The sequence below is a fragment of the Cupressus sempervirens genome, chromosome 3 (genome assembly GCF_028749045.1).
Source record: "Cupressus sempervirens isolate cs-2001-9-10 chromosome 3, ASM2874904v1, whole genome shotgun sequence".
Classification (NCBI taxonomy): Eukaryota; Viridiplantae; Streptophyta; class Pinopsida; order Cupressales; family Cupressaceae; genus Cupressus; species Cupressus sempervirens.
This window is the reverse complement of record NC_143120.1, coordinates 959,855,733-959,880,696: the sequence shown is the minus strand read 5'-3', so window position 1 is coordinate 959,880,696 and position 24,964 is coordinate 959,855,733. Positions and strand designations below refer to the sequence as shown.

Here is a 24,964-nt window from a genome sequence, read left to right as displayed (position 1 = left end):
AATAAGCTAATAAAATTAGTTTAAAATTTCTACAAAATATTTAATATATTTTAAGAATGTTCATTTTCAAAACTAAAAACACAAAATATAAGGTAATAGACTATAATAGACTATATTTTACCATTCCACCACCAAAAAGACTTTTTCAAATATTATTTTTCCAACATCCCACAATAGGAAAATTTTCCAAAATACAATATACAATTTTTAGAACTTATGGAAGAAGAGGGGACATCCAAATTGTTCAAATTAAAATATATTATTTTCCTAACTAATAGTATGCAAAGAGTTCAAATTAGAAAATACAATTTTCAAAACTTTAGAGCACAAAAAGTCCAAATTAAAAAATAAAATAAAATAAAACATTATTCATCATCAACGCTGTTGGCTCAAATCCTAATATATTAGACTTCCTTATTTTTCTTATACTAGTTTTTTTAACTACTAAACTAAAATAAATATAAAACTTTCACTATATATATATATATTTCTTTTTTTTTTAATTCAACTTCACCAATAGACCAAGGATCTATTGACAAATATTTTTTCTCAATTAGTCAAATAAAAAAAAACCAACAAGATTTCTCCATTTTAATTATACTAATTTTTCAACTAATTTTACAAAATATTTATTAAAAATGTCTATTTTCAATTACCCAAATCACAAAAAAGGCCTAAAATAATAGACTCAATTTCCTTTTGACCCAACTAATATCAATATTTTCCACAATCAACGAATATTTATTTTCCTAATTTTTTACAACAAATAGAAAGTTCTACTAAAATAAAATCATTAATTGCAAATTTTGTAGATAAAAACGAGAGGTACCAATAGAATTTCCACTTTAATTACATTACTTTTTTAATGGATTATAACGATAATTACTAAAGAAAACTAAACTATTATAAAATTATAATAATTAGTAAAGAATATTCATTAAATTCAATCTAATAACTGATTAGGGTTTTGCTTCCCCCTCTACTTTTCTTTCAGCATGCTCGATAATGCGCAAAGTTCATATAAATTTTCTCAGACAACACTATCAGATTTATTACTCATTTTCCCTCTTTTTTAAGCTCACCCAAATTTTCCCGTTGAATTTCGTTAAATTTTCTGCGACTGCATTGATGATTTGTTATTACTCATTTTCTCTCTTTTTCTAAGCTCACCCAAATTTTCTAGTTGAATTTCGTTTAATTTTCTGCAACTGCTTTAATGATTCGCTTTAATTTTTTATTCTAAGATTTTTATCCTTAGATTCACTTTTCCAAAAATTAAAATACTGAGATTGGCGTACCAGACTACGGTTATGTCCAACTATAACATTATCTGAGGCCTAAAATAAAAAAAAACATTATCTGAGATTAAATCTCTAGGAAGCGTCCGTGCGGACCCTCGAAACAAAAATCATGCTACAAAAATTCAAAAAGCCCTATGATGGCAGAAAAGGCAACCGTACGACGAGTTTCCATCTAATCAACAAATTAAATAATAAAAGACCGAACAGTTTTGTAAACCAGAGGAAATAAAATATATACCACTGTGAAAAGTACAAAAGTGGCGACCACAACATCAAACCCAAAAACCACTCGCTAATCCCAAAAACCACTCGCTAATCAGTTTTTCTCTACTAATGTGAAAAATCTGTATTGTTTACATGATATGCTTGCATATTCTATTTACATATTACAACGGGAACTACACATGTAAGGTACTGTAAAATCCGCAGGCGTAATATTTTCCACCCGCTATATTTTTATTTAACCTTCGCAAGGCTGAAAAAATGAGACGGAGGAGTCTCTGTTATATGGAATATACTTACGCGCATTTGACTGAAGAAACAAACAAGGGATATTGAAAAGAGTTGGCGTACTGGAAGGATATGGAGCCTCCTGATTTTAACGGCTTTCCATTGTTAACTAGACAGTCGTTGTATTTTAAACGCTTGAATATCTTGGGATTTATGAGTCGTGCGGAGCTGAACCATCCACATGCGAGGTGGATTCCTGCGATTGGGCAGCCTGTCAAGCACACATTCATTATTTGGACTGTGTATACGGGAATGCCGTTCGGCATCGGAGTGGTGGCTCCTTGAAATACTGCTATGTCTTCTTTTGCACGTGATTCTCCTATCTGCTCTGAGCTACCTGCATATTTGGTCAATACAATGGTCAGGTTTAAAGCTATTTAGTTTTTTTGAAGGAAGGTGTGAAAATGGCGTTCCCGTGATTCGACCTACCGACATCCAGCAGCCCGTGGTTTTCGTAGCTAGAATTCGCATCTTTCGACGCGAGATTCGATGCGCCGATGTAGTGGGAAGTTCTCGTTCCTGAGAGGCCTGCAACAAAAAAATTTGAATTGTTATGCAAATGTTGGAAAATATTGGCCGAAAATATTGGACCGATCGAGTCAGGATTTCTTTGATTGAACCGTTTCCAGTTGATGTTTATTAAAAAATTCACCAGATGAAATTTGCTTTGTAACAAAAATTTTAATATTGTGCAAATGCACGCAAATATGCTTGTGATCTAGTCAGATTTTTCCGTGCTTGAACTAATAACCCCTTCTCACAGGCGGGAGTGCAAATTGAAAAATGAAATTCAAATCTAACTGCAGCTGTCCCTATCACCGTCTAACCGCAGCTATCCCTATCACTCGCGAGAGTTAAAAAGATCCATAACGGGAAACGGAATAGGGACAGAATGTTGGATGGGCCCACACCAGCCACCTAAGCGGTCAAAGCTTAGTGTGTGATCTTTAAGCTAGGCCGTCAAAACACAAAAATGTTTGAAAAAAATTAGTACATTCCACCTCTTATCCTATGGATGAGTGCGGATCCCTCGTCTTATCTCTCGCAGTCCATTATGTCTAAATTCGATAGCAGCTCTAATCTGTACCAAATTGAAATCAGCAAACACGACTCGAATTGAGAACAACGCTCTGCCAAAAAAAAAAAACACACTGTCAACAAATATAGATGATGAATATAACTGGAAGAAATCACAATCCCAAACGAGTCTGTCAACAAACTTCAATGCTGGTCAAAGGGTCAGTTACTATTGAAATTGGAAATGTGATGGAAAACAAAATTTCTTGGTACGATTTGGAACCCATTGGTCATATTTGTTTGGGTCGTAGTTTGGGTATGAGTGAAAATGCAAAAATAGTTGTATGCAAGATTTAGCCTGTTAGGTTAGACATCATCATGTGACTAATCAGTGATTGGAGTATTAGTATATAGCAATAGGAAGTTAATGGAGTTTGAAATAGTGTAATAGGTATATTGGAGTGTACTTGAGATGGAAACATAAATGTGACATTATTTTAAGCAAAAAAATTAGAGGTATTAGAATGTATCATAGGTTTTTGCGTGCCAAAATCCTGCCACTCACAATATCCATGCAAGATTTAGCCTATCAGGTTAGGCATCATCTTCTAACTAACTAGTGATTGGAGTATGAGTATATAACAAGAAAAGTTAATGGAGTTTGAAATACTATAATAGGTCTATTGGAGTGTACTTGAGATGGAAACATAAATGTGACATTTTTGTAAGTGGGTATATTCCTAAACCTTGAATTTGTGTAAACCCTGATTTTTAAGCATTAAACCCTTAATCCAAGGGTTTAATGGTTTGGTGACTTAGTTGTGGCTTGGAGAGCTAAAACCTTGGAATCTTGTAGAATGCCAAAAAGGGTGATAGAATATCTACTTTGCTTTGGGTGTTTTGGAGAAGTTTTAAGTTATTTCCAAAAAGAATCAATATGGAGACCTAATCGAATTAGGTTTGTTTTAGGCACTTTTATTATTTTCTCTTTGTGTGTGTTTGAATTGGATCTTGTAACCTTAATCATGGTTGAATCTTGGTTTTTTGAGTGTCTGAAAGCATCTGAAATTACTATGGGATGCTTTGGAGGGGTGGGGTGGTGGGGGGTGGTGTGAATTGATAGGAAGGTGAAGGGTCATCTTGGAACATGCTGAACCATCGTGTGTGGGAGTAGGAATAGGTGAGATTGGGGTGTTTGGTAGAGTTATGAGTACCATTACTATTCTACTTGATTTTCTAACTCATTGGAGACTTGTTTATTTTCCTTTCTTTGGCTTACCTTAACCAATTGTTTCTAGGATCAACCACAAACAGAAATAACAATTACATGCAAGTATAACCAATATTACAAAATAATAATCACATTGAAGAGAACACAAGACACGAGGATTTAACATGGGTTTCCCAATCCTTGGGCTACATCCACCAATATCAAGTCCAATATTATTATTATCTAGTGATTAGAATCTGCAGTTCCTTACAACTCAATATTGCCACAAAAATCTACAATCTCATCATACATTATGAAATCCCAAAATGTAAGGCATTTTATACAAGCTTTTGCTACTTACAAAATTAGTGCCCACTCTTGACTCTGCCTTTAGACATAATCTAGGGGAAAACCTCTAAGTCTAATTAGGGTCCAAATCACAAAAAATCTAATCTTACCTTTCCTAAAACTAGTTCTACTTGCACCATATTGATATTAGATCCATACCATGTAAGTTAGAGTTCAATTTAGAAGATGGGCATTCAATATGCCACCTAGAGGTGTTAAAAGCACCTTAAAATTGTGATTAAAAAAATGGAGAAGAGGATTAATCAGAACTAGGAAGAGAGATTGAAGAAGATGGTGGAGAAGTTGAAATCCATGGAGAACATGTTAGTGAGCAAAAGGAACAGCTAGAAGAGCATGAATAAGATTTGGAATGGACCAAAGAAGTAGAATAGTCATGTAATAGTGTTGTAGATGAGGATAGGAAAGACCAAAAAGCCTTCTTAGATGTCATTAGAGAATCTAATAAAGAGGAATTGAAGGTTGAGGTTTTTCTTTTAAGTAGGAAAATGGAAGGAGAGGAGGTAGTCAATTGGATGGCTTCCTTAGATACCTATTTTGATATGAATGATGTTGAAGAAGAGAAAACAAAAAAAAAGTATGCAGAAAGGTTTTGCACTTATTAGGTGGAATTACACCCAAACACAGATTAAAAAGAATGGTAAGAAGATAATTAAAAAAATTAGTTTCTTTGATGAAAAAAAATTCATCCTTGCTATTTTGACATGTAGATGATAAGGAATTTTATAATCTTGGGAAGCAAGACACCGATTTTTCCACCTATATCAAGGAGTTTCCTAACTCAGTATGAGAGAAAATCACAATGAAGATCAAAATGAACTTCCAGCTAGCTGTATAAATGGATTGCAATATAAAATCCAAGATGAAATCAAATTTTTCATACCAAAAATAGTTGATGAATGCTTCCAACTAGCAATTAGGGATGAATAAAAACTTAAGAGGGAAGGTGATCAATGCAATAGGAGCAGGGGAGGTAGGAATAACTGTACAGGCAAATGAACCTATTGAAGGGGTAAATGAAATATGAATGAAGAGAAATAGAGAAATGAATATAGAGGCAAGAATAATAACAAAATGTGGAAAAAAAATTTAAGAGGTCAAAGAAGGCCATATAATAGAGGCAGAGGACATGGTGGAAGACCATGTAGAGGGAATGAAGCCATCTCTTACAAGTGTTAGACATTTGATCAGACTAGGAATGCAAACAATCAATGTCCAAACAAACCTTCTAGTTCATCAGTAGGTAGAGATAGGAGGAATCAACTCATAATGGATGAAGAATGTAGTACCACTAGTGTTAATGCATTAGTTAGGAGTGCAAAACCTATCTTGGATGGACATAATAGGATAATAAAGGGACATATCCTCAAAATTCCATTGAAACATTAACCTCCTAAAAGGAAGTTACTATTAGGACACAAGGTAATGCTTATGGGAAGTTTTGTATCATTGTTGACTCTTGTTCAATAGAGAATGTTGTATCAACAAAGAGGGTGGAGAAGAGGAAACTTAAGAGGTTACTTCATACCCAACCTCACAAGATATCTTGGTAAAGAAAAAAACAATTTTTTACTATGGAAGAGCAAGCATGAGTTAAGTTTGATATTAGAGAGTATAAGGAAATAATTTTTTTTTGAGATAATATCTATGGATGCATGTCATTTATTACTAAAACAACTATGACAATTTTATGTCAAAGCTTAGCATGATAGTAAATAAAACACCTACCTTATCACCAAGAATGACCAAAAAAGGTCAAGATCAATCCTTTACCTAAATAACATGGAAATGATAAATTAGGTGAGTCATTTGTGATGTTATTAGAAGGAGAGGATTTTTTGAGTCTAGCCAAGGAGGATGATTTTTGAGGGTATATTGGTTAATCCCAAGGATGACAAGAAGAAACTAGAGCCATCACACAAGGAGGGGGATATTTTGTTGAAATAATTGCTAAATGTTGTACATGAGAACAACCTAAATATTTTCCACCAATGATGAGTATAAGTCATCAAGTTGACTTAATTTTAGGAGCTACACTCCTTAAAAAAGCTTCCTACAAGCTTAAAACTCAAGAAAAGTGGAGATAAACAAATAAGTGTAGGGTTTTTTTGACAAGCAACCGATAATGAAATGATTGATCCCATATTCATAGCCCTCAATTCTAGCATCTAAAAGAATGGAAAGTGGAGGTTTTGTGTGGACTCAATAACTATAAATAAGATAACTATAGGATATATATTTCCAATCTCAAGGGTAGAGGGCCTATTAGACTATTTCGGTGGATCATTTCAATACTTCAAAATAGACCTCAAATATGGTAATTATTAGATCTAAGGATAAGCCATGATTATGAATGGAAGATGACTTTGAAAACTAATAAGGAGTTTTATGAAATTATCCAAACACATTTATGAGGATGATAAATGAGGTCTTAGTTCAATTCATTGGAAAAAAATATTGTATACCTTGATGACATTTTGGTGTTTAGTAGGTGAAAAGTAGAGCATCTAGAGAATTTAAGGCTAGTGATGCAATATCTTGAGGAGGAGAAAAATGGAAGATAAACTTAGAAAAGTGTGAGTTCCATGAAATAGAGCTAGTTTATTTGGGTTTGCTCATATCATAAGGTAGTCTAAAAATGGATCCATTAAAGGTGGATACCATCTTGAGTTGGCCAACTCCAAGATCATTATAGAATGTAAATATTTTTCATGGCCTTGCAACCTTTTATAAGATTTTTTTTAGAGAATTTGGTGGTATCTATGATCCTATTCTCAACACCATTAAATGTGAAATAAAATGAAAATGTGTATGGACTAAGGAAGATGAGGATGATTTTCAATACCTTAAGAAGAGAATTGTATGGTTGCCTTCACTTATATTACCCAATTTTATTTGGGTATTTTCAATGGAGTGTGATGCAAACAAGTATGCAATTGGGATAATGTTAAGCCAAGAATATGTATATTACCTATGATCTTGAGCTCTATGCCATGGTGTGAGATTTAAGGAAATGGAGGCATGATATGATGCCAAACAAATTTGTAGTTTTTATTGATAACCATGTTCTAGGTTACCTAAATAGGAACATAAATTGAACCATAGAAATTTTTTGTGGATGTAGTAGTTACAATCATTTATTTTAGCATTTAGCAAAAGAAGGGAGAATTTAATAAGGTAGTTGACGCCTTTATAATAAGAGTGTTAGCAATACAAGAGATCTAGATGTAGGGTGTGGGATTGGATCAGATCAAGGATCTATATTAGGAGGATGATGACTTCAAACAAGATTATAATATTTTCTATGACTTTGCTAATCATTTCCATGATGATTTTTATGATTTTGTACTATAGGAGGGACTTCTATTCAAAGGAAGTAGACTATGTCTAGCTAAGTTACATATGAGAGAGAAAATATTCAAGAAGAAACATAATGGGGCCCTTGCAAGATATTTTGGAGAAAAAGTGACTTAACAGAGTTGAGAAATTCTAATAGACCAAGATTACAAAAAGATGTAAAAAGTTATGTGAAGAGTCATGTGACATGTCAGGGGGCTTAATGAGCCTCATAAAACATATGTCTATAACAACCCTTCCCAATACCACGAATATCATGTGATAGAATAAATATGGACTTTGTACTAGGATTGCCAAAAATTGCTAGGTGTCTAGAAACTATTTTTTTTTTTATGGAGAGATTTAGTAAAATGGTCCTCTTTGTGCCATGTAGGAGTAACTGTGACACCTCATAGATAGCAGGCTTGTTCTTCAATTAAATAATCAGAATCCATTGGTTACTATTATCCATGGTTAGTGATAGGGACACCAAGTTTGTAGGTCACTTATGGAGGACATCGTAGAAGTAATAAGGCACTCAACTCTTATTTTCATTAGCTTACCATCCTCAAATAGAAGGGAAGATGAAACTCGTTACTAAGACCTTTGGTAACCTTTTAAAGTGCTTGACCAAACAACATGGATTAGATTGGGGTAAACTTTTGAGCCAACTAAAGATGTTAGAGTAAAAGGTTTATTATCTTTTACTTACTCTTAATATTTCACTATTGGAGTATTGACTTTTGTCTCTTCATGAATGTGACATTTAATATTTGTTTTCTTTTATTAAATATCACATCATCTCTTTGAGGTTTCCTTTTTGAGAATGACTGATCTCCTTTGGATTGATCCCCTTGTATTTTATGACACATTTGGTTCATTATTTTCTCTCTTGAATATATTTTCATCTTTGAGAGCCACTCTTTTCTCCTTGCTTGTCTCTTCCTTATAATAGGTTATTTGCTTGCAGGTGATCATTGTGGATTTGGTGAAGTTAGAATTTTCATCATTTGTACGAAAACTTCTATATGGTATCATAGCTCTTCCTGCAACTTCCTATACTTGTTTGAAGTTTTCTAGTGAAGCTTTTGGATTGAAGGTTTTAGATACACCTTTTTCTAGGTTTTGAAGGGGTTCAAATTTTTTGGTGCATTTTGAGTCCAAACAAAACTGACTGTTGTATTCAAAAGACCAAAATACCTCTATTTTCATTTAAAGTTTGTCCATTTTGGACAAAGTTGATGTTGGAGGCATTTTTTTTGCTCTATTTTACATGTCTTTATGGATTTGGGGGGAGGAGGGTCAATTTTTTGGAGCACTTTGAGCTCAAATGAACTCACCATTAGAATTAGAGCAACCAAAATCCTATATTTCCATATAAAATTTGTCCCATTTGGACATCATTTCATTTTGGACGCCTAGGCATGCCTCACGAGGTCAAAAAATAAAAATAAAAATATTTTTTTAGAAAACTTTGAGCCTCACATGCTAATACATAGTTAGCCAAGAAATGCCACCCATAATAGCATCCTAGAGGCTGCCTAGACAGCCACCGCGACCACTTGTCAACTACCCATGGGTTGTTGTCACCATTATCGCCAGTAGACCACTCACTAGTCACTGTCTCCTAGCCTTCACACTTAGCAGTGCCACTTCTGCTTGTCACCTACCTTAGAGATATCAATCACCACATGATAGAGTAGGAATGCACCATGTAGCACCCAATAAAGTTCCAACCATGTGGCAGTTGTTCTATCAATAGCCATGTGACCCACCACTATCTGACATGTGTTATCCTTGCCACATTATCCTCCTTCATGGAAGCCATGACAACATGCCACATGTCATGCCATGTCAATAGTATTTTTTTGTGATGATCAAATGGTCATCAAATCTAAGCTATTGGAGTGCTTATGTCAACACTATGTCATCACTTCATAAGAATTTTGGATGCCTTCTAAGACATAAGGAGCAACATTCGATTATTTGCTCATAACTTGAGCATACCGACTCTATTTTTGGAAAACAAAATATCAGTTAAAATTTAGCACTGAGTCTATTACAATGGTGTAGGTTTCATTAGATTTTGATGCTTTTTAGGTACATGTTTTCACTCTCAAAGGTTGAACTTCCTATTTGCACTCTGAGGGCTATATCTTTTGTGTCCAAGTTCTATTTTTGGTCAATGAAAAGGCATTGTAAAGCTCTTGTAGTGCTCCATCTAGATCTACTATCCTCTTCATTAGAATCTTTCAAAGGTACATAAGTCACTCATCTTAATATTTATTTCTTTTCTTATTGTATACGCATTGCTTTTAGGTATTGGGGTTAGATTTCTTATATTGTGGGGTGTGTTTTCAATACATTATTTATGTCATTTACTTAAGTACAAAATATATCTTTCAAAACTAAAAGACCTTCTCTAAAAGATGGCCAAGACTTCTTCTTGGTTAGCTCCTCTAAACCCACATAACTATCACACATGGGATGCTACCATGACATGGTTACTTTGTTACAAGGGCTTGTGGTCTTGTTTGGATGAGGATCAACCTCTATTTCAGAGTCTATTTCAAACATATTAGCATAAAAATAAGATGGATGAGAACATGGGTGATCCAGAGGATATTTTCACCAAAATTGGAGTATTTCCAAAACTCTAATAATCAGCACCATGTTGAAGTTCTCAGAATTTAGAATCTAGCACAACTCAAACAAGCAAAAAAGGAGTCCATACACTTGAGTTATGGCCAGTCAAAGTTGTGTCAAACCTTGGACCACATGCCATAAAAAAGTGAAATTTTAAACTCTCCAAAATAGGATGAAGTTGTCATCAAATTGAACATTTTGTCGAGATCTTTCCAATGACATTCATTTCATCAAAATTGGAGCCCAAATGCAAAAGCTATGCTCGGTCAAAGTCATGGTCAAATAGGCATATCAGGGGTTGACCAAAAATAGGCATGAAATTTTAAACATCTCCAAATCAGTTGAAAATGGCATCAAGTCAAAGGTCTTGTTGCCACAATTCCAATGTCATTCATTTTTTCAAAAATGAAGTTTGTATGCAGGAGTAATGGGTGATCAAAGTTGTTGAGTTGACCAAGTCAAATGATGATGTTAGCAAAGGTGCAGTCAACATGACATGGAAAATTGGGATGTTGTGGCACTACATGGAAAAAAATTATGGTGCCACGTGGCATCTTGGTGTGATATTAGTGATGTACACATGGCATGTTAGTGGTGCCCATATGGTAGTCTACGTGGCTAGCAGGGTCAAACCCATGACCACTGGGACCTAAACCCTGGCTGGTGGCCATTAGGCTACCAATCGACTTTAATATGTATTGGGTGCAAGTTGTATTTAAACTTTATCGCTAGGAAATTAGAGTATAAAGGGGAGATCGTTGGTGGGGTTGAAACCCCTGACCGGTCAACCCCTAGCCAAAAGTTAACCACCAACCACACTATTTAAGCACTCAAACATATGTATAGCATAGTTTCTATATAAAATTTAACAACCCACAACCTTTTTAGAGGGTTTTGTTATATGGGTGTTAATTATAACCCCATATTTGGGGATAATCAAATCTCTTAAGAAGGTAAAGGGGGGTTATTTTGAGAGGGGATTAATTATAAGCCCTATTTTTATATTCTTTTTTTATAGCTTATTTTAGGCTAAATTTTTGTATAAAAGGGTGGGAGTTTTTCCTATGAGGGCATTCCACACATTCTAGACATTCCAGAGGGTTCTAGAGAGGAGAGGGTCATCTGAATGCATTTTTGCATTTGATTCAGTCGATGCCAAGAGGATTGTGAGTGTTTCTCTAGTCAAGAAGAGTTCTTGTAGGAGGAATAAGGAGAATGTGATGTAATGATGTTCTATTTCTATGGTAAGCCCTTTTTAGGTGAAGTCTTCCTTGCTCTTCAATAACCAGTCTTGCGCCTTGAGAGCTTGTATGCAAGATGGTTTGAGTCGAGATTTTTTTACTAACTTTATGGATGGACTATAGTATGTTGTAAATCAACTTTTATGAGCATAAATTATACATTGGTCACTCAATTGAGCTAGACCCAAAGACATAGTTCTCTTAGCTAGATGAACTTTGAAATCAGATTGGTTCTCTTGCTCTCCTTTCTCCATATCTAGTGAAATCATTCTCTCTTTCTATTGCTCATTTCATTTTTAATGTTTGATGAATTTTTAGTTATACATTATACATTAAGTATCTGTACACTTTGATTCAATTTTTCACTTATTATATAATTTCCTAGATCGTAAAATTAGATCAATGGGTCTTATCTTTCTCAGTATTACAAAAATCTTACAGTTTCATCCTGATGAGTGTGCTACTCCGCCATAAATGAGGCTCAAGTTCAAGACCTTGTTTGGTACAGTTAGTGAGTTCAAATAACTTTAGCTTGAGACAAAGCTTACATCACTTATACCTAATTCTTTCCCCACCATTGAGGAATTTCTAATGAAATTCAAGTAATAGAGATTTTTGTTACAAGGTTGTCGCATATTGAAGACAAATAAATAATGCATTTTCTTGATATTGTCAAAGATTTGGTGACACTTTTATATTTTCTCCTCTACTTTAAACTCCATTATGGATGCATTGGGGAATCATTTCACCATGCTGACATTTGACGAATTTTGTGACCATTCAACTAGATAACAAGCCAAGCTTTCCCAATTGTATTCTCTATTAGGATCAAAGACCACAATGTTGGTTGCACAATCATCTATAGTGAAGAAAAGTAGACACCAAAGCCCAAGAGAGATTCATTTGATCATGAGCATCCCTCCAAGCCATCTACACAATCTCCTTCCAAACCATAATCCAAACCTAAGAAGGGTAATTCTTCTAAGATTGGTGAGTCTTCCTCCCAGACTATGAAGTCCATAGGTGATCCTTGTCTTTTTTGTGGCAAGGAAGGATATCTCATATCTAGGTTTTGGAAATGGTTAGAGCCTTTAGAGGAGGCTATCTAGTAGCATTACATCTCCTCTCCTCAATAATCTTCCTCATCTACTAGAAAGGGCCATGCTCTTCATACACAAGCCTTGTCATCAAGATCATCTTAGATCTTTAATTCTAGTGCTTCACACCATATGAATCACTCATAGGATTTAGTCACCACACTTGTTCATAGTGACACATCACATATTGCATTTGGAAACTCTACATAGCTACCAGTAATTGGTTCAAGTTTAGCTTCATTGGATGATGGTTTTGTTCAGGTCATTCTTCTAGTTGTTGACATTTCTATGAAGCTTCTTTTAATATATCCATTTTCCTTTTTGGCTCTGGTAAGATAGTTTAGTTCTCACCACATGATTTGTGCAGGACTCTTCATTTGTTTTTAGGCTTTTACATTCATTATATGGCCTCAAACAAGCCCCTTGGGCTTGGTATGAGAAGATGGTCTTGTTCCTCCTTTATACATACTTCAAATGTAGTCATTTTGATCATACAATGTACATTTAGTGTTAGGGGGTTGATATTATGATACTTGTTCTCTATGTTGAGTATCTCATCATTAGTGATAGCTCATCCTCCATGATTTAGATTATTCAAAGAGCATTTATGGAGCAATTTGAGATGACATATCTTGGTCTTTTGCATTATTTTTTGGGCCAACAAGTTACTCATACTTCTGATGGTATTTCCATCTTTTTGTACTTTAGTATTCTTGATTGCATGCCTTCCCCTACAACATTTCAATTAGGTGTTGTTTTGTCTACCACTTTTCCTATGGCTTTAGTGGATCCTACTTTATACTAATAGTTGGTTGGCAGTTTGTCGTACTTGATGCATACTCATCCTAATCTCTCCTTTGTGGTTGGTCTTGTTTCTTAGTTTTCCCATTAACCCTCCTAAGAGCCATTGACAAGATGCCAAACATATCTTGAGGTACACTCAAGGCACTATACACATTTTGGCATTCACTACACTATAGGATCCTCTCACATTTTTTTCTTTACTAGCTCAGATTTGGTTAGTGATGCTGATAATAGGAAGGCTACTTATAGCTTTATTTTTTGTCTTTTCTCTTGTCCTACAAAATGGTCTTGTAAGAAGTAGTCTGCTATTACATTATCATCTATAGATGTTGATTACCAAGAAACAGTGTTATCTAATAAAGAGATTTTGTGGCTTCAGTAGTTGATGACTGAGTTTGGGTTTCCTCCCAATAGTCCCACTATGCTTTGGTGTGACAATCAAAGTACCATTCATAGTTTTTGCAACCTAGTAGAGAATTAGTGTACTAATCATATCAAGATCCACATGCACTTCATCTGATGATTGATTCATGATGGTGTTCTCCTCTTTGAGTACATTCCTATAGAAGCATAGGTTTCCAACATCTTCACTAAATCTTTTGCATCACAGTGCTATATTCTTTAGTTGAGCACCATGCTTAGGGTGAAGGAAGTTGTCCTTGGGGGGTCTTAGTGATGGCTTCCTTCCTTTCATGTTTTTCATCATGTTTTCTCATCTCTTTTTGGAGTAGAGTTATTCCCCATGTGGTTTTCTCCATTTCTCCACTTTATAGAGATTTGGCTATGATTTGGGTACCTAATTAGGCCTTGTTACTAGGAACCAAGCTTCCTTCTAAATTTTTTCTCATCTTAAGGGGGGTGTTTGAGTAAAAGGTTTATTATCTTTTACTTCATCTTAAGATTTCACTATTGGAGTATTGACTTTTGTTTCAAGTCATGAATGTGAGAGATTTAATAATTGTTTTCTTTTATTAAATGTCAAATTCCCTCTCTAGGGTTTCTTTAGGGTATACTTTTTTAAATTGGTTGATCTCCTTTTATAAGGATTGATCCCCTTGTATTTTGTAACACTTTTGGTTCATTATTTTCTCTCTTGAATATATTTTCATCTTTGAGAGCCACTTTTCTCTCCTCGCTTCTCTCTTTCTTGTAACTAGTTATTTTCTTATAGGTGATCATTGTGGATTCTGTGAAGTTGGGTTTTGCATCATTTGCACATTGACCACTACAAAAGATGCATATAATTATTTATTAAATAGATCCATAGGAAATACCCCATTTGAAGTGGTTTGTCGATTTCATCCTATATGCTTATTAGAGCTTAGGGATATTTAGAACATGCATATTAGGAGAGCAGTAGCTGTGACCTTTATAAATGCAAAAAAGTCATTTCATCAAGAAGTCAAGTCTTAATTAGAGAAATTGGTGTCAAGAACAAAAAAATGGTAGATCAAAGAAAGAAGTATACTTAAGGTTTGGGGACCTAGTTATGGCTTATTTGAGGAAAGAGAGGCTTCCCAAGGGTCAGCATAGTAAGCTTTTGAAGCAACAGATTAGACCACAAAAAAAGGTTCTTCGCAAGTATGATGATGGTGTTTACAAGATTGAACTCCCACCTAATATAGGTATATCACCCATATTTAATATTTTAGATCTAACCTTTTTTAAAGGAGATAGTGTAATTCATGATCATAATAGGGTAGGAGACATAACAAAATATGTGGAATGCATTATGGATTTTTCACCAAGAATACCTATGAAGCTAGAGTTCAAGTATTTTTAGAGTTAGAAGTAGTACAAATTTCAAAAGATGATATAATTTAACATGGAGCTATTATGCAAGAGCCAACAATTCAAGGGACTTGAGTTATCTAGTCATGGGGAGCATGGTGCAAGAGAAGAAAGAATGTCCTAACCATGTCTATTGGATTTTAGCGTGTCAATCAGTAGGAGAATAATATTTCATTTTTATAATAGATTGGAGTCATTTAAGGTTGATTAGAAGTCATCTATTGATGCTTTTTGCATAATAAGGCTATGTGACCTAGCTTCTCAACAAATGTCAATGTTGGTCAAAGGGTTAGTCAGGGTTGAAATTTAACATGTTATGGAAAAAATAATGTTTTGGTATGATTTGAGATCCATTGGTCATATTTTTTTCGCTCATAGTTTGGGTATGAGTGAAAAAGCACAAGTGTAATTTTCCAAAAAAAATTGTAAAATGCAGCTTTTTACAATTTTGGTGAATACGAATAATCACTTGAGTTTGACCATGGATATTCCTTTACAAAAGTCCAAAAGAACACTTGTATGTGGTGTATGTAAGACATTTTAAGGTCAACAAAGTTTTGTGGATTAAGTTTTGGGTAGAAATTTAGTATTACAGAAAACTATAAGTCTTTATTTTATCTTGCATATTAATCACATTTTCTTAGAATAAATAGGATTTTTGAATTTGATCATTTGTACATGGAGACATTTCTCATTGTTACTAGTAAGATTGTATGTAGGGTTTCCATTAGGATTAGATAGACAAGAAAATAGTAACTACTTGCAAATATAGAAAATATCACAAAGGAATAAAGAACACATACATAAATAGTAGACATACAGATATAATGTGGTTTACCCAATCCCTAGATTACATCCACCATATAATGAGACCAATATTATTATTTAATAACTTCAACCTATTATAATCTCCAATCTTAACTTATAGCTCAATACTCCTACAAGAGGCTAAATACTCATCTTAGAAAACCCTAACCCTAAGACAATATTACATAAATTATGTCATCTTAACTATTTAACCCCAAATATACTTTACAAGTAATCCTTGGGAAATTGTTGACAAGTCAAATAAAAAATTCTTGATGGGTTATGAAAAGTGCATAGTACTTTACTAATTAGTCACCAAATATTAGCAATTTGCCTCATGGGAACTAACTAGACTCAATACTAAACCACCTCCCACTTGGATATTGACCATATAGATAAATGACTACCCTTTAAACATTGAGTGGAGTGATGCACCCTAAACTCTTTTGTTCTTTTATTATGTTCAGTCTAGAAGACCAACCAAGGATGAAAATTAATTTAACATGTCCCTTGGCATCATCTTTTTAAATATGTCTACTATCTTTTCATCTATATGTATCATTTCAATCTTTAGATCTCCATCATAAAAAAACTGATTGAATAAAATGGCACCACAACCGTATGTGTTTTGTCTTAGAATGTAAAACAAAATTCTTGGCAAGATGAATGATAGTTTATTTATCTATATACAAAAAAATTTCCATCTATGGGTGTCCAAATTCATCAATAAAAAATTGAAGCCAAATCATCTCCTTAGTTTCCTCTAGAGCAACAACATATTGTACCTCTATAGTGGATAAAGCCTTCACCTTGTGTAAAGGATAAATCAAACTCATTGTTATCCCACCAATAGGAAATACATATCCCATGGTACCCCTCCTAGTATCTAGATCTAAGTCAACATAACCTTGTAAATCAGTAGTAGAGCCCCCAAGATCTAATAATTTATTGGTTATAGTTCCCAAGTATCTAAGAATCAATTTGACTACATTCAAATTCTCAATTCTAGGATGATGCACATACCTACTAACCACTCCCACATCATGTACAATTTCTGGTATAGTTCATACCATGACATGCATTAAACTTCCTACAACTAAAGCATGAGGTATCTTATCCTCCTCTTCATATTCCTATAGCTAAAGCATAAGGTATCTTATCCTCCTCTTCCTATGTCTTTGGACATGTCTCTTTAGTCAATTTCAAAATGACTAGGTACAGGTCCACTAATAGCTTCAAAATTCTCTATATAGAAATGCTACAACACCTTTTGAATATAATCAACCTAAGATAGAGTTCATTTTTTTCTTTCCATCTCTCCAAAATTTTACACCAAAAATTAATTTTCTTCCTCCAAATCATTCATAGAAAATTAATGTGCTAACTATTGTTTAAATAACTTGAGGTGGGCCTTATTAGACCCAGCTATGATCATATCATCAATATGTAATCATAAATAATGTAGGTGACATCATCCAACCTCTTCAAATAAACACAATGGTCTGAATGACACTGAGTTTGTCTATTTTTATTCATAAAACTATCAAAATTAACATACCATTTTTGAGATGCTTTCTTCAATCCATATAAACTTTTTCTTCAATCTGCACACGAAATTCTCCTTGCCTTTGATCTTGAATTGTTGTGGTTGAGCTCCATGTATATTTCTCCACCTAGATCACCATGAAGAATAACATTTTTACATCAATTTTTCCTAATACAAATCTTCAATAGCCACAATAATTATAACAATATGAATAGTAGTCATTTTAACAAATGGAGAAAACATCTCATCAAAATTAGTGCCCTTTTTATGTGCAAATCCTTCTACAACTAACCTAGCTTTACCTATTTTCTTACCTCCATTCTCTTCTTTCATCTTGTAAGCCCATTTATATATTGTAAATCCCTTATACCCATAGGCAACTTACATAAAACCAAGTCTAATTTTTCAGCAAGGAGTCCATATCTTCTTTCATTCCATGCTCCAACTGAAACTTGGTATCTAGCTACATATCTTCATTATAATAGTGTAGGTCACTTGCATTTGTTACTAAAATAGATTAAAAAAAGGGAGACAATATTTCTTGAGGAGTCTTAACCTTGTTGAACATCTAACATTCACTGGGGTTTGTGCTACCTATTGTTTCTATTTTTGTGATGCACGATGAACTACTAGAATATCATCTTTTGGAGTATTATCAAACACTATATAATTATTATTATTCTCATTTTTTTGCAATATATTTTTATACAAAACTTTCTTATTGAATATGACATCTATATTTCTTATATTATATTTTTATTTTCAAAATTCAAAATTCTATAAACAAATTCATCAATTTCATATCCAACAAATATACATTTCTTAGATTTAGCATCCAACTTAGTTCTTTTTTTTAGAATCTGTATGTGCAAATACATTACAACTGAAAGATTTAATAAATAAAAAACTCACCTTCTTGCCTTTCCATGCTTTCTCTAGGATAGCACAATCTAAAGTAGTAGAGGGACCTCTATGATTAAATATATAGTAGTATTGATAGTCTCTTCCCAGATGATTAAGGGTGGCCCTACATGCAAGCTCATACTCCTTGCCCAATCCATTATTTCCCTATTCATGCATTCAACCATTACATTTTCTTGTGGATTACTTGAAACAATCATCTACCTATTTATACCATTTGAAGAACAATTATTGTCAAACTCATTTCTACAAGAATCACCACCTTTATAAGATTTATGATATTTTATTCTTTTACCAGTCTTATTGTCAACCAAGCTATTCTATTTCTTAAAAGCTTGAAATACATGATATTTATGTGTAAGGAAATAAATATATAATTTTTGAGTTGCATCATCAATTGATATAGCATAATACAAAGAGCCACGAAGGGAGGATACCTAAGTTTGTACATGCATCTATGTGCACAAGCTCTAATTTGTCATTTTTCTTTTCCTTCACACTCTTTAAAAACCTAACTCTCTTTTACTTTCCATACAAAAAACCTTCACAAAATTCATATTGTCACATTTTAGACATGGTAAAACTCTTTTTGAAGCAAGACATTTTCTACCCTTTTCACTTATTTTCCCAAGTGTATTTTTTCATAGTGTTATTTGTGAATCTAAGACAACTATTTCATCATCTTCTTGCTTAATAGCAACAACTATTCCTAAACATTGGTTTTTCTTTAAAATAATTAAAGTAGCAAGAACAATATGAGTTTCACACTTTTTCTATCACTAAGGAACATTTTGAACCCTTTTAATTTAAATAATCAATACTAATTATGAAACCCTCTTCACCCAGTTTCTCTACTGACATTAAATTTCTACCTAACCTTGGAACATGTCTTACCTCTTGTACTAGGCAATAATTTCTATTCTATAGATTAATCTCAATTCTTCTCTTTCCAACAATCTAATAGGGCTCATTATCTCTTGAAAAAAAAACTGACCCAAAATCCTCTTGGACATAATTAAATAAATAAATTCAATGGGGTGTAGCATGAAATGAAGCCCCTAAATCTAAAACTCATGAATCATAAATATCTTCTAAACAAAGATGCAAAGAATCATCTTTAGATTTATTACTTATTGGTGTAAAGACAAGTCTTCCTCCTTCACCCTACCTTCTCTTAGAGTCTCCTCTAGGCCACTTCTCTAGCCTATTAGGGTTCTTAAACTAACCCTAACTTAGATGGATTACATTCTCAATCCTCCCTTCTTTCAATTTATCCATACAAATTTATAACTCAAGTACATCCAATCAACACTCCTTACATGCCTTACCAGGTCATCCACACTAAACGACCACCCATGATCACAACCTACCCAAAATGAAGAGAGAGGGTTTTTCCTAGGGCATTGGGATCTTCCCAATTCTTATCAACCAAAAATTCATAGAAATTTGTATTGATTTCAAGCAATTCCTCCAAACTAGGCCTCATAGGACTACAAGGAAATAGGCCTCCAAACTCACCTTTTGGCACACAACTTGGAAAAACAATTAACAAGGTGGCAAAAAAAATCATATCTTGATACCTTTTTCGAATACCTTCGAGATTCACCTGGTCTAACTTCCCCAACCTATCCATATAGTGGGTTGCTATTTTTAAGCCTAAAATTAAGGATTACCCAATATGTTGACAAACATTACAAGGGTTTGTTCAAATACCTAATAAAACATGTCACTGGGGCTTCAACTTGGGCATAGGACTTCTCCACTCTCATATCCTACTCTCCATCTACTTGGATTGAAGCAACCAGTGCACTTAATCCCATCAAATGTTGTTTCAAACATCATGATCCCTAGCCATGTTCCCTTGGCTTTTTGAGGACATCAGTGTAAAAAGGCCAAATTTGCATTCCAAGGCCCACATAGTTTCACACCTATAATACAAGGAGTCATCTCACACATTCCAAGAGACCATACAAATGCCATGGTGGAAAGGTGAGTTATGACCCCATCTTCCAAAACTACCTAGTTCAAACTAGTGATAATTCAAAAAATAAATATTAACAAAAATGCAAAGAAATTGAAACAACAACCTATCTAATCACACACAAAATTAAGTACTTACATCTATCAACTTAGAAAATAATTTAAAGTATGGAGTTCAATCCATTTAACTATCCTAATGAAGCAGAAGACTCTGACTGTGGTAAAACAACTTAGTATAAATGCTTGTTCATTAAGAAAAATTTCATCAAAGTGTCATCCGACCCTTGTTACAAGTTGAGAGAGGCCTTATATAGGTCCAACTACTTGTCATGTTGCTTGAAATTTTTTTTCCTAATGAGACCAAGCTTGGTCAAAGCCTTTTGAAACTCTACTAAATGCTTGATTATGTCACTTAGGACATGAAACTACCATTCTACCCTTTCTTTTTCCAATTTGGCCTTGTAAATGCATAATTGGACCCTTAAAAATGATGACATCAGTTGCACATACCCTAGAAACCTTAGACAAACAAGTGGCATTGAGGACCTAATTAGATTTCCTAATGGCTATGTCACACTCGAGGACTCATTAGCTACTTTATTACACTAGTGGCTTTGCTAAGGGTACTACAAGCCAAAACTAAACTAGGAACCCTAGGTTACCAAGTAGCCTTACCCATGTGCTCTTGCACCATGCTCCCACTAAAGTAAATCATGTCACTTTTGTAGACAAGATGTCATCAACAATTCCCAAATTCTTGAAGTTTGTATCTAGAACATATGTTGCCTCTGACTTTGGGTTAGCTTTCCATTTGATGAGGTGTTCCTTGTACACCTTATGTCTAGTAGTCATCTTGACCCTTGAATTCAGTACATTCTCTGCCTCCAGTTCCAACTTGGGAGGTAAGATGTTAGGTGTTACATCCTCACCAACCTCCTATTTTTATATATCTACTTCTATTAGAGGTCCCTTGAATTTGGTTAGGTTTGCCACATTGAAGGCAGGTGAGATGTTCAAATGACTTGGAAGATCCACCTTATATACATTAGCTTCATATTTATCTATGATATACAGGGTACCACTTTATTCATCTATAGTTTTGTTGGTACTCCTTTCTACAACCTTGATTTATTCAAGTCTACCATGACATAGTCACCTACTACAAATTGAACATCCCTCCTTTTCGAATCCACTTTAGCCTTCAATCATTGTGTAGTCTCTTGTATAGTCTTCTTCACCTATTATTGAATCTCCTTCATCGTATGAGTAAATTATTCTTCCTAACCACTCCTATACTCCATAGCTCAAAAGTCTCTAAGTTAAAACACTCCCCTTAGATGCATCCCATAAACAATCTCAAACTGAGTTCTACCTTTTTTTTTGTTCACACTATCATTATATAATTACTCTTCTTGAGGAATAATCACATCCCATGTCTAACCATATTGTTTAGTTTGGAACCTTAATAAGTTACCCAAAACCCTATTAACAACCTTATTTTGGCCATCAGTCTGAATGTGGTAAGTTGATCTAAAAGACAAGTTAATTCCCAACCTACTCCAGAAGGTTTTCCGAAAATGGTTCATAAACTTGACATTCCTATCTGACACAATAATTAAGGGTAGTTGATGGATTCTCACAATATATTTAAAGAATAGAAGTGCAATATGGCTAGCATCATGGGTAGTTTTGCAAGGTATAAAATGACCCATTTTGCTAAATCTATCCACTACAACATAGATGCTATCACATCCCTATTTTTTCAGATAACCCTACAATGAAGTCCATGCTAACACACTTCGATGGCCCATTAGGGACTGGAAAAGGTTGGTACAAACCTGCTTTGCTAGCTCCTCATTTTTCCTTTATGCACTCTACACATTGTTCAACATATCTTGTCACATCTCTTGACAACTTTGGCAAATAGTATAACCTTTGAGCAAACTTTAGGGTCTTTTGATGCCAAAATGACCACTTAAGCTTCCATTATGTTTTTTCTTGAATAAAGTTCTATCTCATGGAACCCTTTGTTGATCTCATTTTGGTTTTAACAATTGAGTGTCAACACACTTAAGATATTTACTAAGTTCATGATGAGTTATAACACATACGAAGTATAATATGTATAGATACTGAGTTGCAATGAGTGCTAAGTCACTCATGTGCCAAACAATTTAAGTACTAAGTGAATAGTTGATGCCAAGCAAGACAAAATTATAGCAAGTGCCAAGAATTAGTATTATCAAGTGTCAAGTAACACAAAATGGACCTAGTTGTTTGTGATGGCACAAGAAACTATGTAAACCATTTTTGAGCTAACTTATGGATAAATCATGAAGCTTTGAGGATAAGATCAAATCTATTTGGATACCCTATGTGATCAACATGCAACCAATCAAAAAAATGGAAGGAATTAAGTGATAAAATGAACGAATCTTAGTTGTAGATTCATACCTAACCCTAACCCACCAAAGTATTTTTAAAGGGAGATGAAGCCCCATAATTCAAAGTGAATGTGTATGCAAAGAAGTGTTGCATGTGAAGAATTGAAGGAAGTGAAAGGGGTGAATTGATTAGTAAACATTCAAGGTGACTTAGAAGTGTGAAAGAATTATAGTTAAGAGGAGAAGCTATACAACATTCATATAATAGATCAAGAGGATCAAGATGGATAGAATTGCAATCTGAAATCAACAAGGAAAAGTTCTAAGTTACCAGATCAAACATTCTACTATTACTTTCTAACAACTGTATCAGTAGGGTGAAATCCTCTGGACTATAGTTGATTTAATAGTCATTGTAAAATCCTTTAATGGGGTGACATTCCAAGTGAGTGTTTTAAATTACTTTAGCTAGGCACACTTCTAATAAGGGTGTTGAAATCCTTTAACAGGGTAGGATCTAGCAATCCTTTGTAAACCTTTAACAGGGCAAACCTTTTAGATGGCAGATCATGAAAATGGTCAAACTATGTGACCTTAATAGGTGACACTTTATTGCTGCAGTAGTGAAGAATTGTGGGTGTCATCCCCACCTTAGTTTTACCTTCTCATTTGAGGGTTTCTAGGTAATCATATCTAGTGTCAAGTGTTTATGTGGATGCATTTACTTTACATGTTATTTTAATATGTTAATGCATGCATTGTTTTTAAATTAAAAGTTTTATTGGTTAAAGACTAGTACTTTTGATTCACCCCCCCCCCCCCCAATCTCAGAAGTATATATATCCCATTTGTATTCCAACAATTTGTATAATAGCTAAGTTGTCATTAGGAGAAGCCTTATAGATTGAAGAAAACATCTTGAAATGGAAGTTTGCAAGTTGGGAAAGACCACTGAAAATTTGGAGATTGAGATACATCTCATACTACAACAACTAAATGATGCCAGAGATGCTTTGAGAATTTCACTGAAGAGAAGGAAAGAGATTGCTATGGCAGAAAATGACACACAATACAAAGAGATTGACATCACAAAGTTATTTGTAGATGGTAGCTCTAGTGAATTCAATGTAGCAATTATGGATCTCATGGACAAGAATAAAGTACAAGATGAAGAAATCATAAATCTTAAGTTGGAACAAGAATCACAAGCTATACTACTATGTGAGGTGACTGAACAAAATAAAAAAGTTATAGAAGACACGGCCATGATTGAAGAAGAAAAAAGAGTTCTAGCAAATAGATTGGAAGAAAAGTCAACAGAGCTACCCAGGATCTCAAACATGCAATTGGACACCCTAAGCAAAATGATGAATGCTCATCATAAGTTGAATGTCAAGGACATTAAAATAACTACATTGAAGTTGCATAATGAGCACTTGTAGAATGACCTGAAAAGAGAAAAGGAGTTTGCTGAAAGTTTCAACAAGCAAAATGAAGCCATCAAATACTTTGACCGACTACTGGAATCTCCTAAATCTAGTAAAGACACATTATGACTGAGCTACATAAGCACCGAAGAAGGAGAATCATCCAAATCTACTAAGGAAAGAAACAACAAAGGCAAGAATTCTAAACCTACTTGTCATCATTGTGGTAAGAAAAGACACACAACCAATGTTTGTAGGAACAAGAATGCTAAGCCAAAGAACATGATCATTGTCACAAGTGCAACAAACAAGGTCATTAGGCACATGAATGTAGAACCAGAACCATGAATGCACCAAAATTTGAAGGACACTACTACAATCGTTAGAAGCTTGGACACATAGCTTTTTAATGTAGATCCAAGTCCACATGATCATCAAACAAACCAACAAAGGAAAGAAGCTATGGAAACCCCTATATTTGGGATTACAATACAAGACATATCTTTCATTATTGTCAAGAGTATGGACACATCCTTGAGAATTGCATAAGAACACACTTTGATGGTAGCTACAACACATG

The 24,964-nt window shown here is 34.1% G+C and overlaps 1 pseudogene; it reads right to left on the bottom strand.

Moving 5' to 3' along the window:
• Window positions 1–1,819: 1,819 nt before the first annotated feature.
• On the bottom strand, window positions 1,820–18,600 carry LOC149569922 (TPD1 protein homolog 1 pseudogene; annotated as a pseudogene).
• Window positions 18,601–24,964: the final 6,364 nt, after the last annotated feature.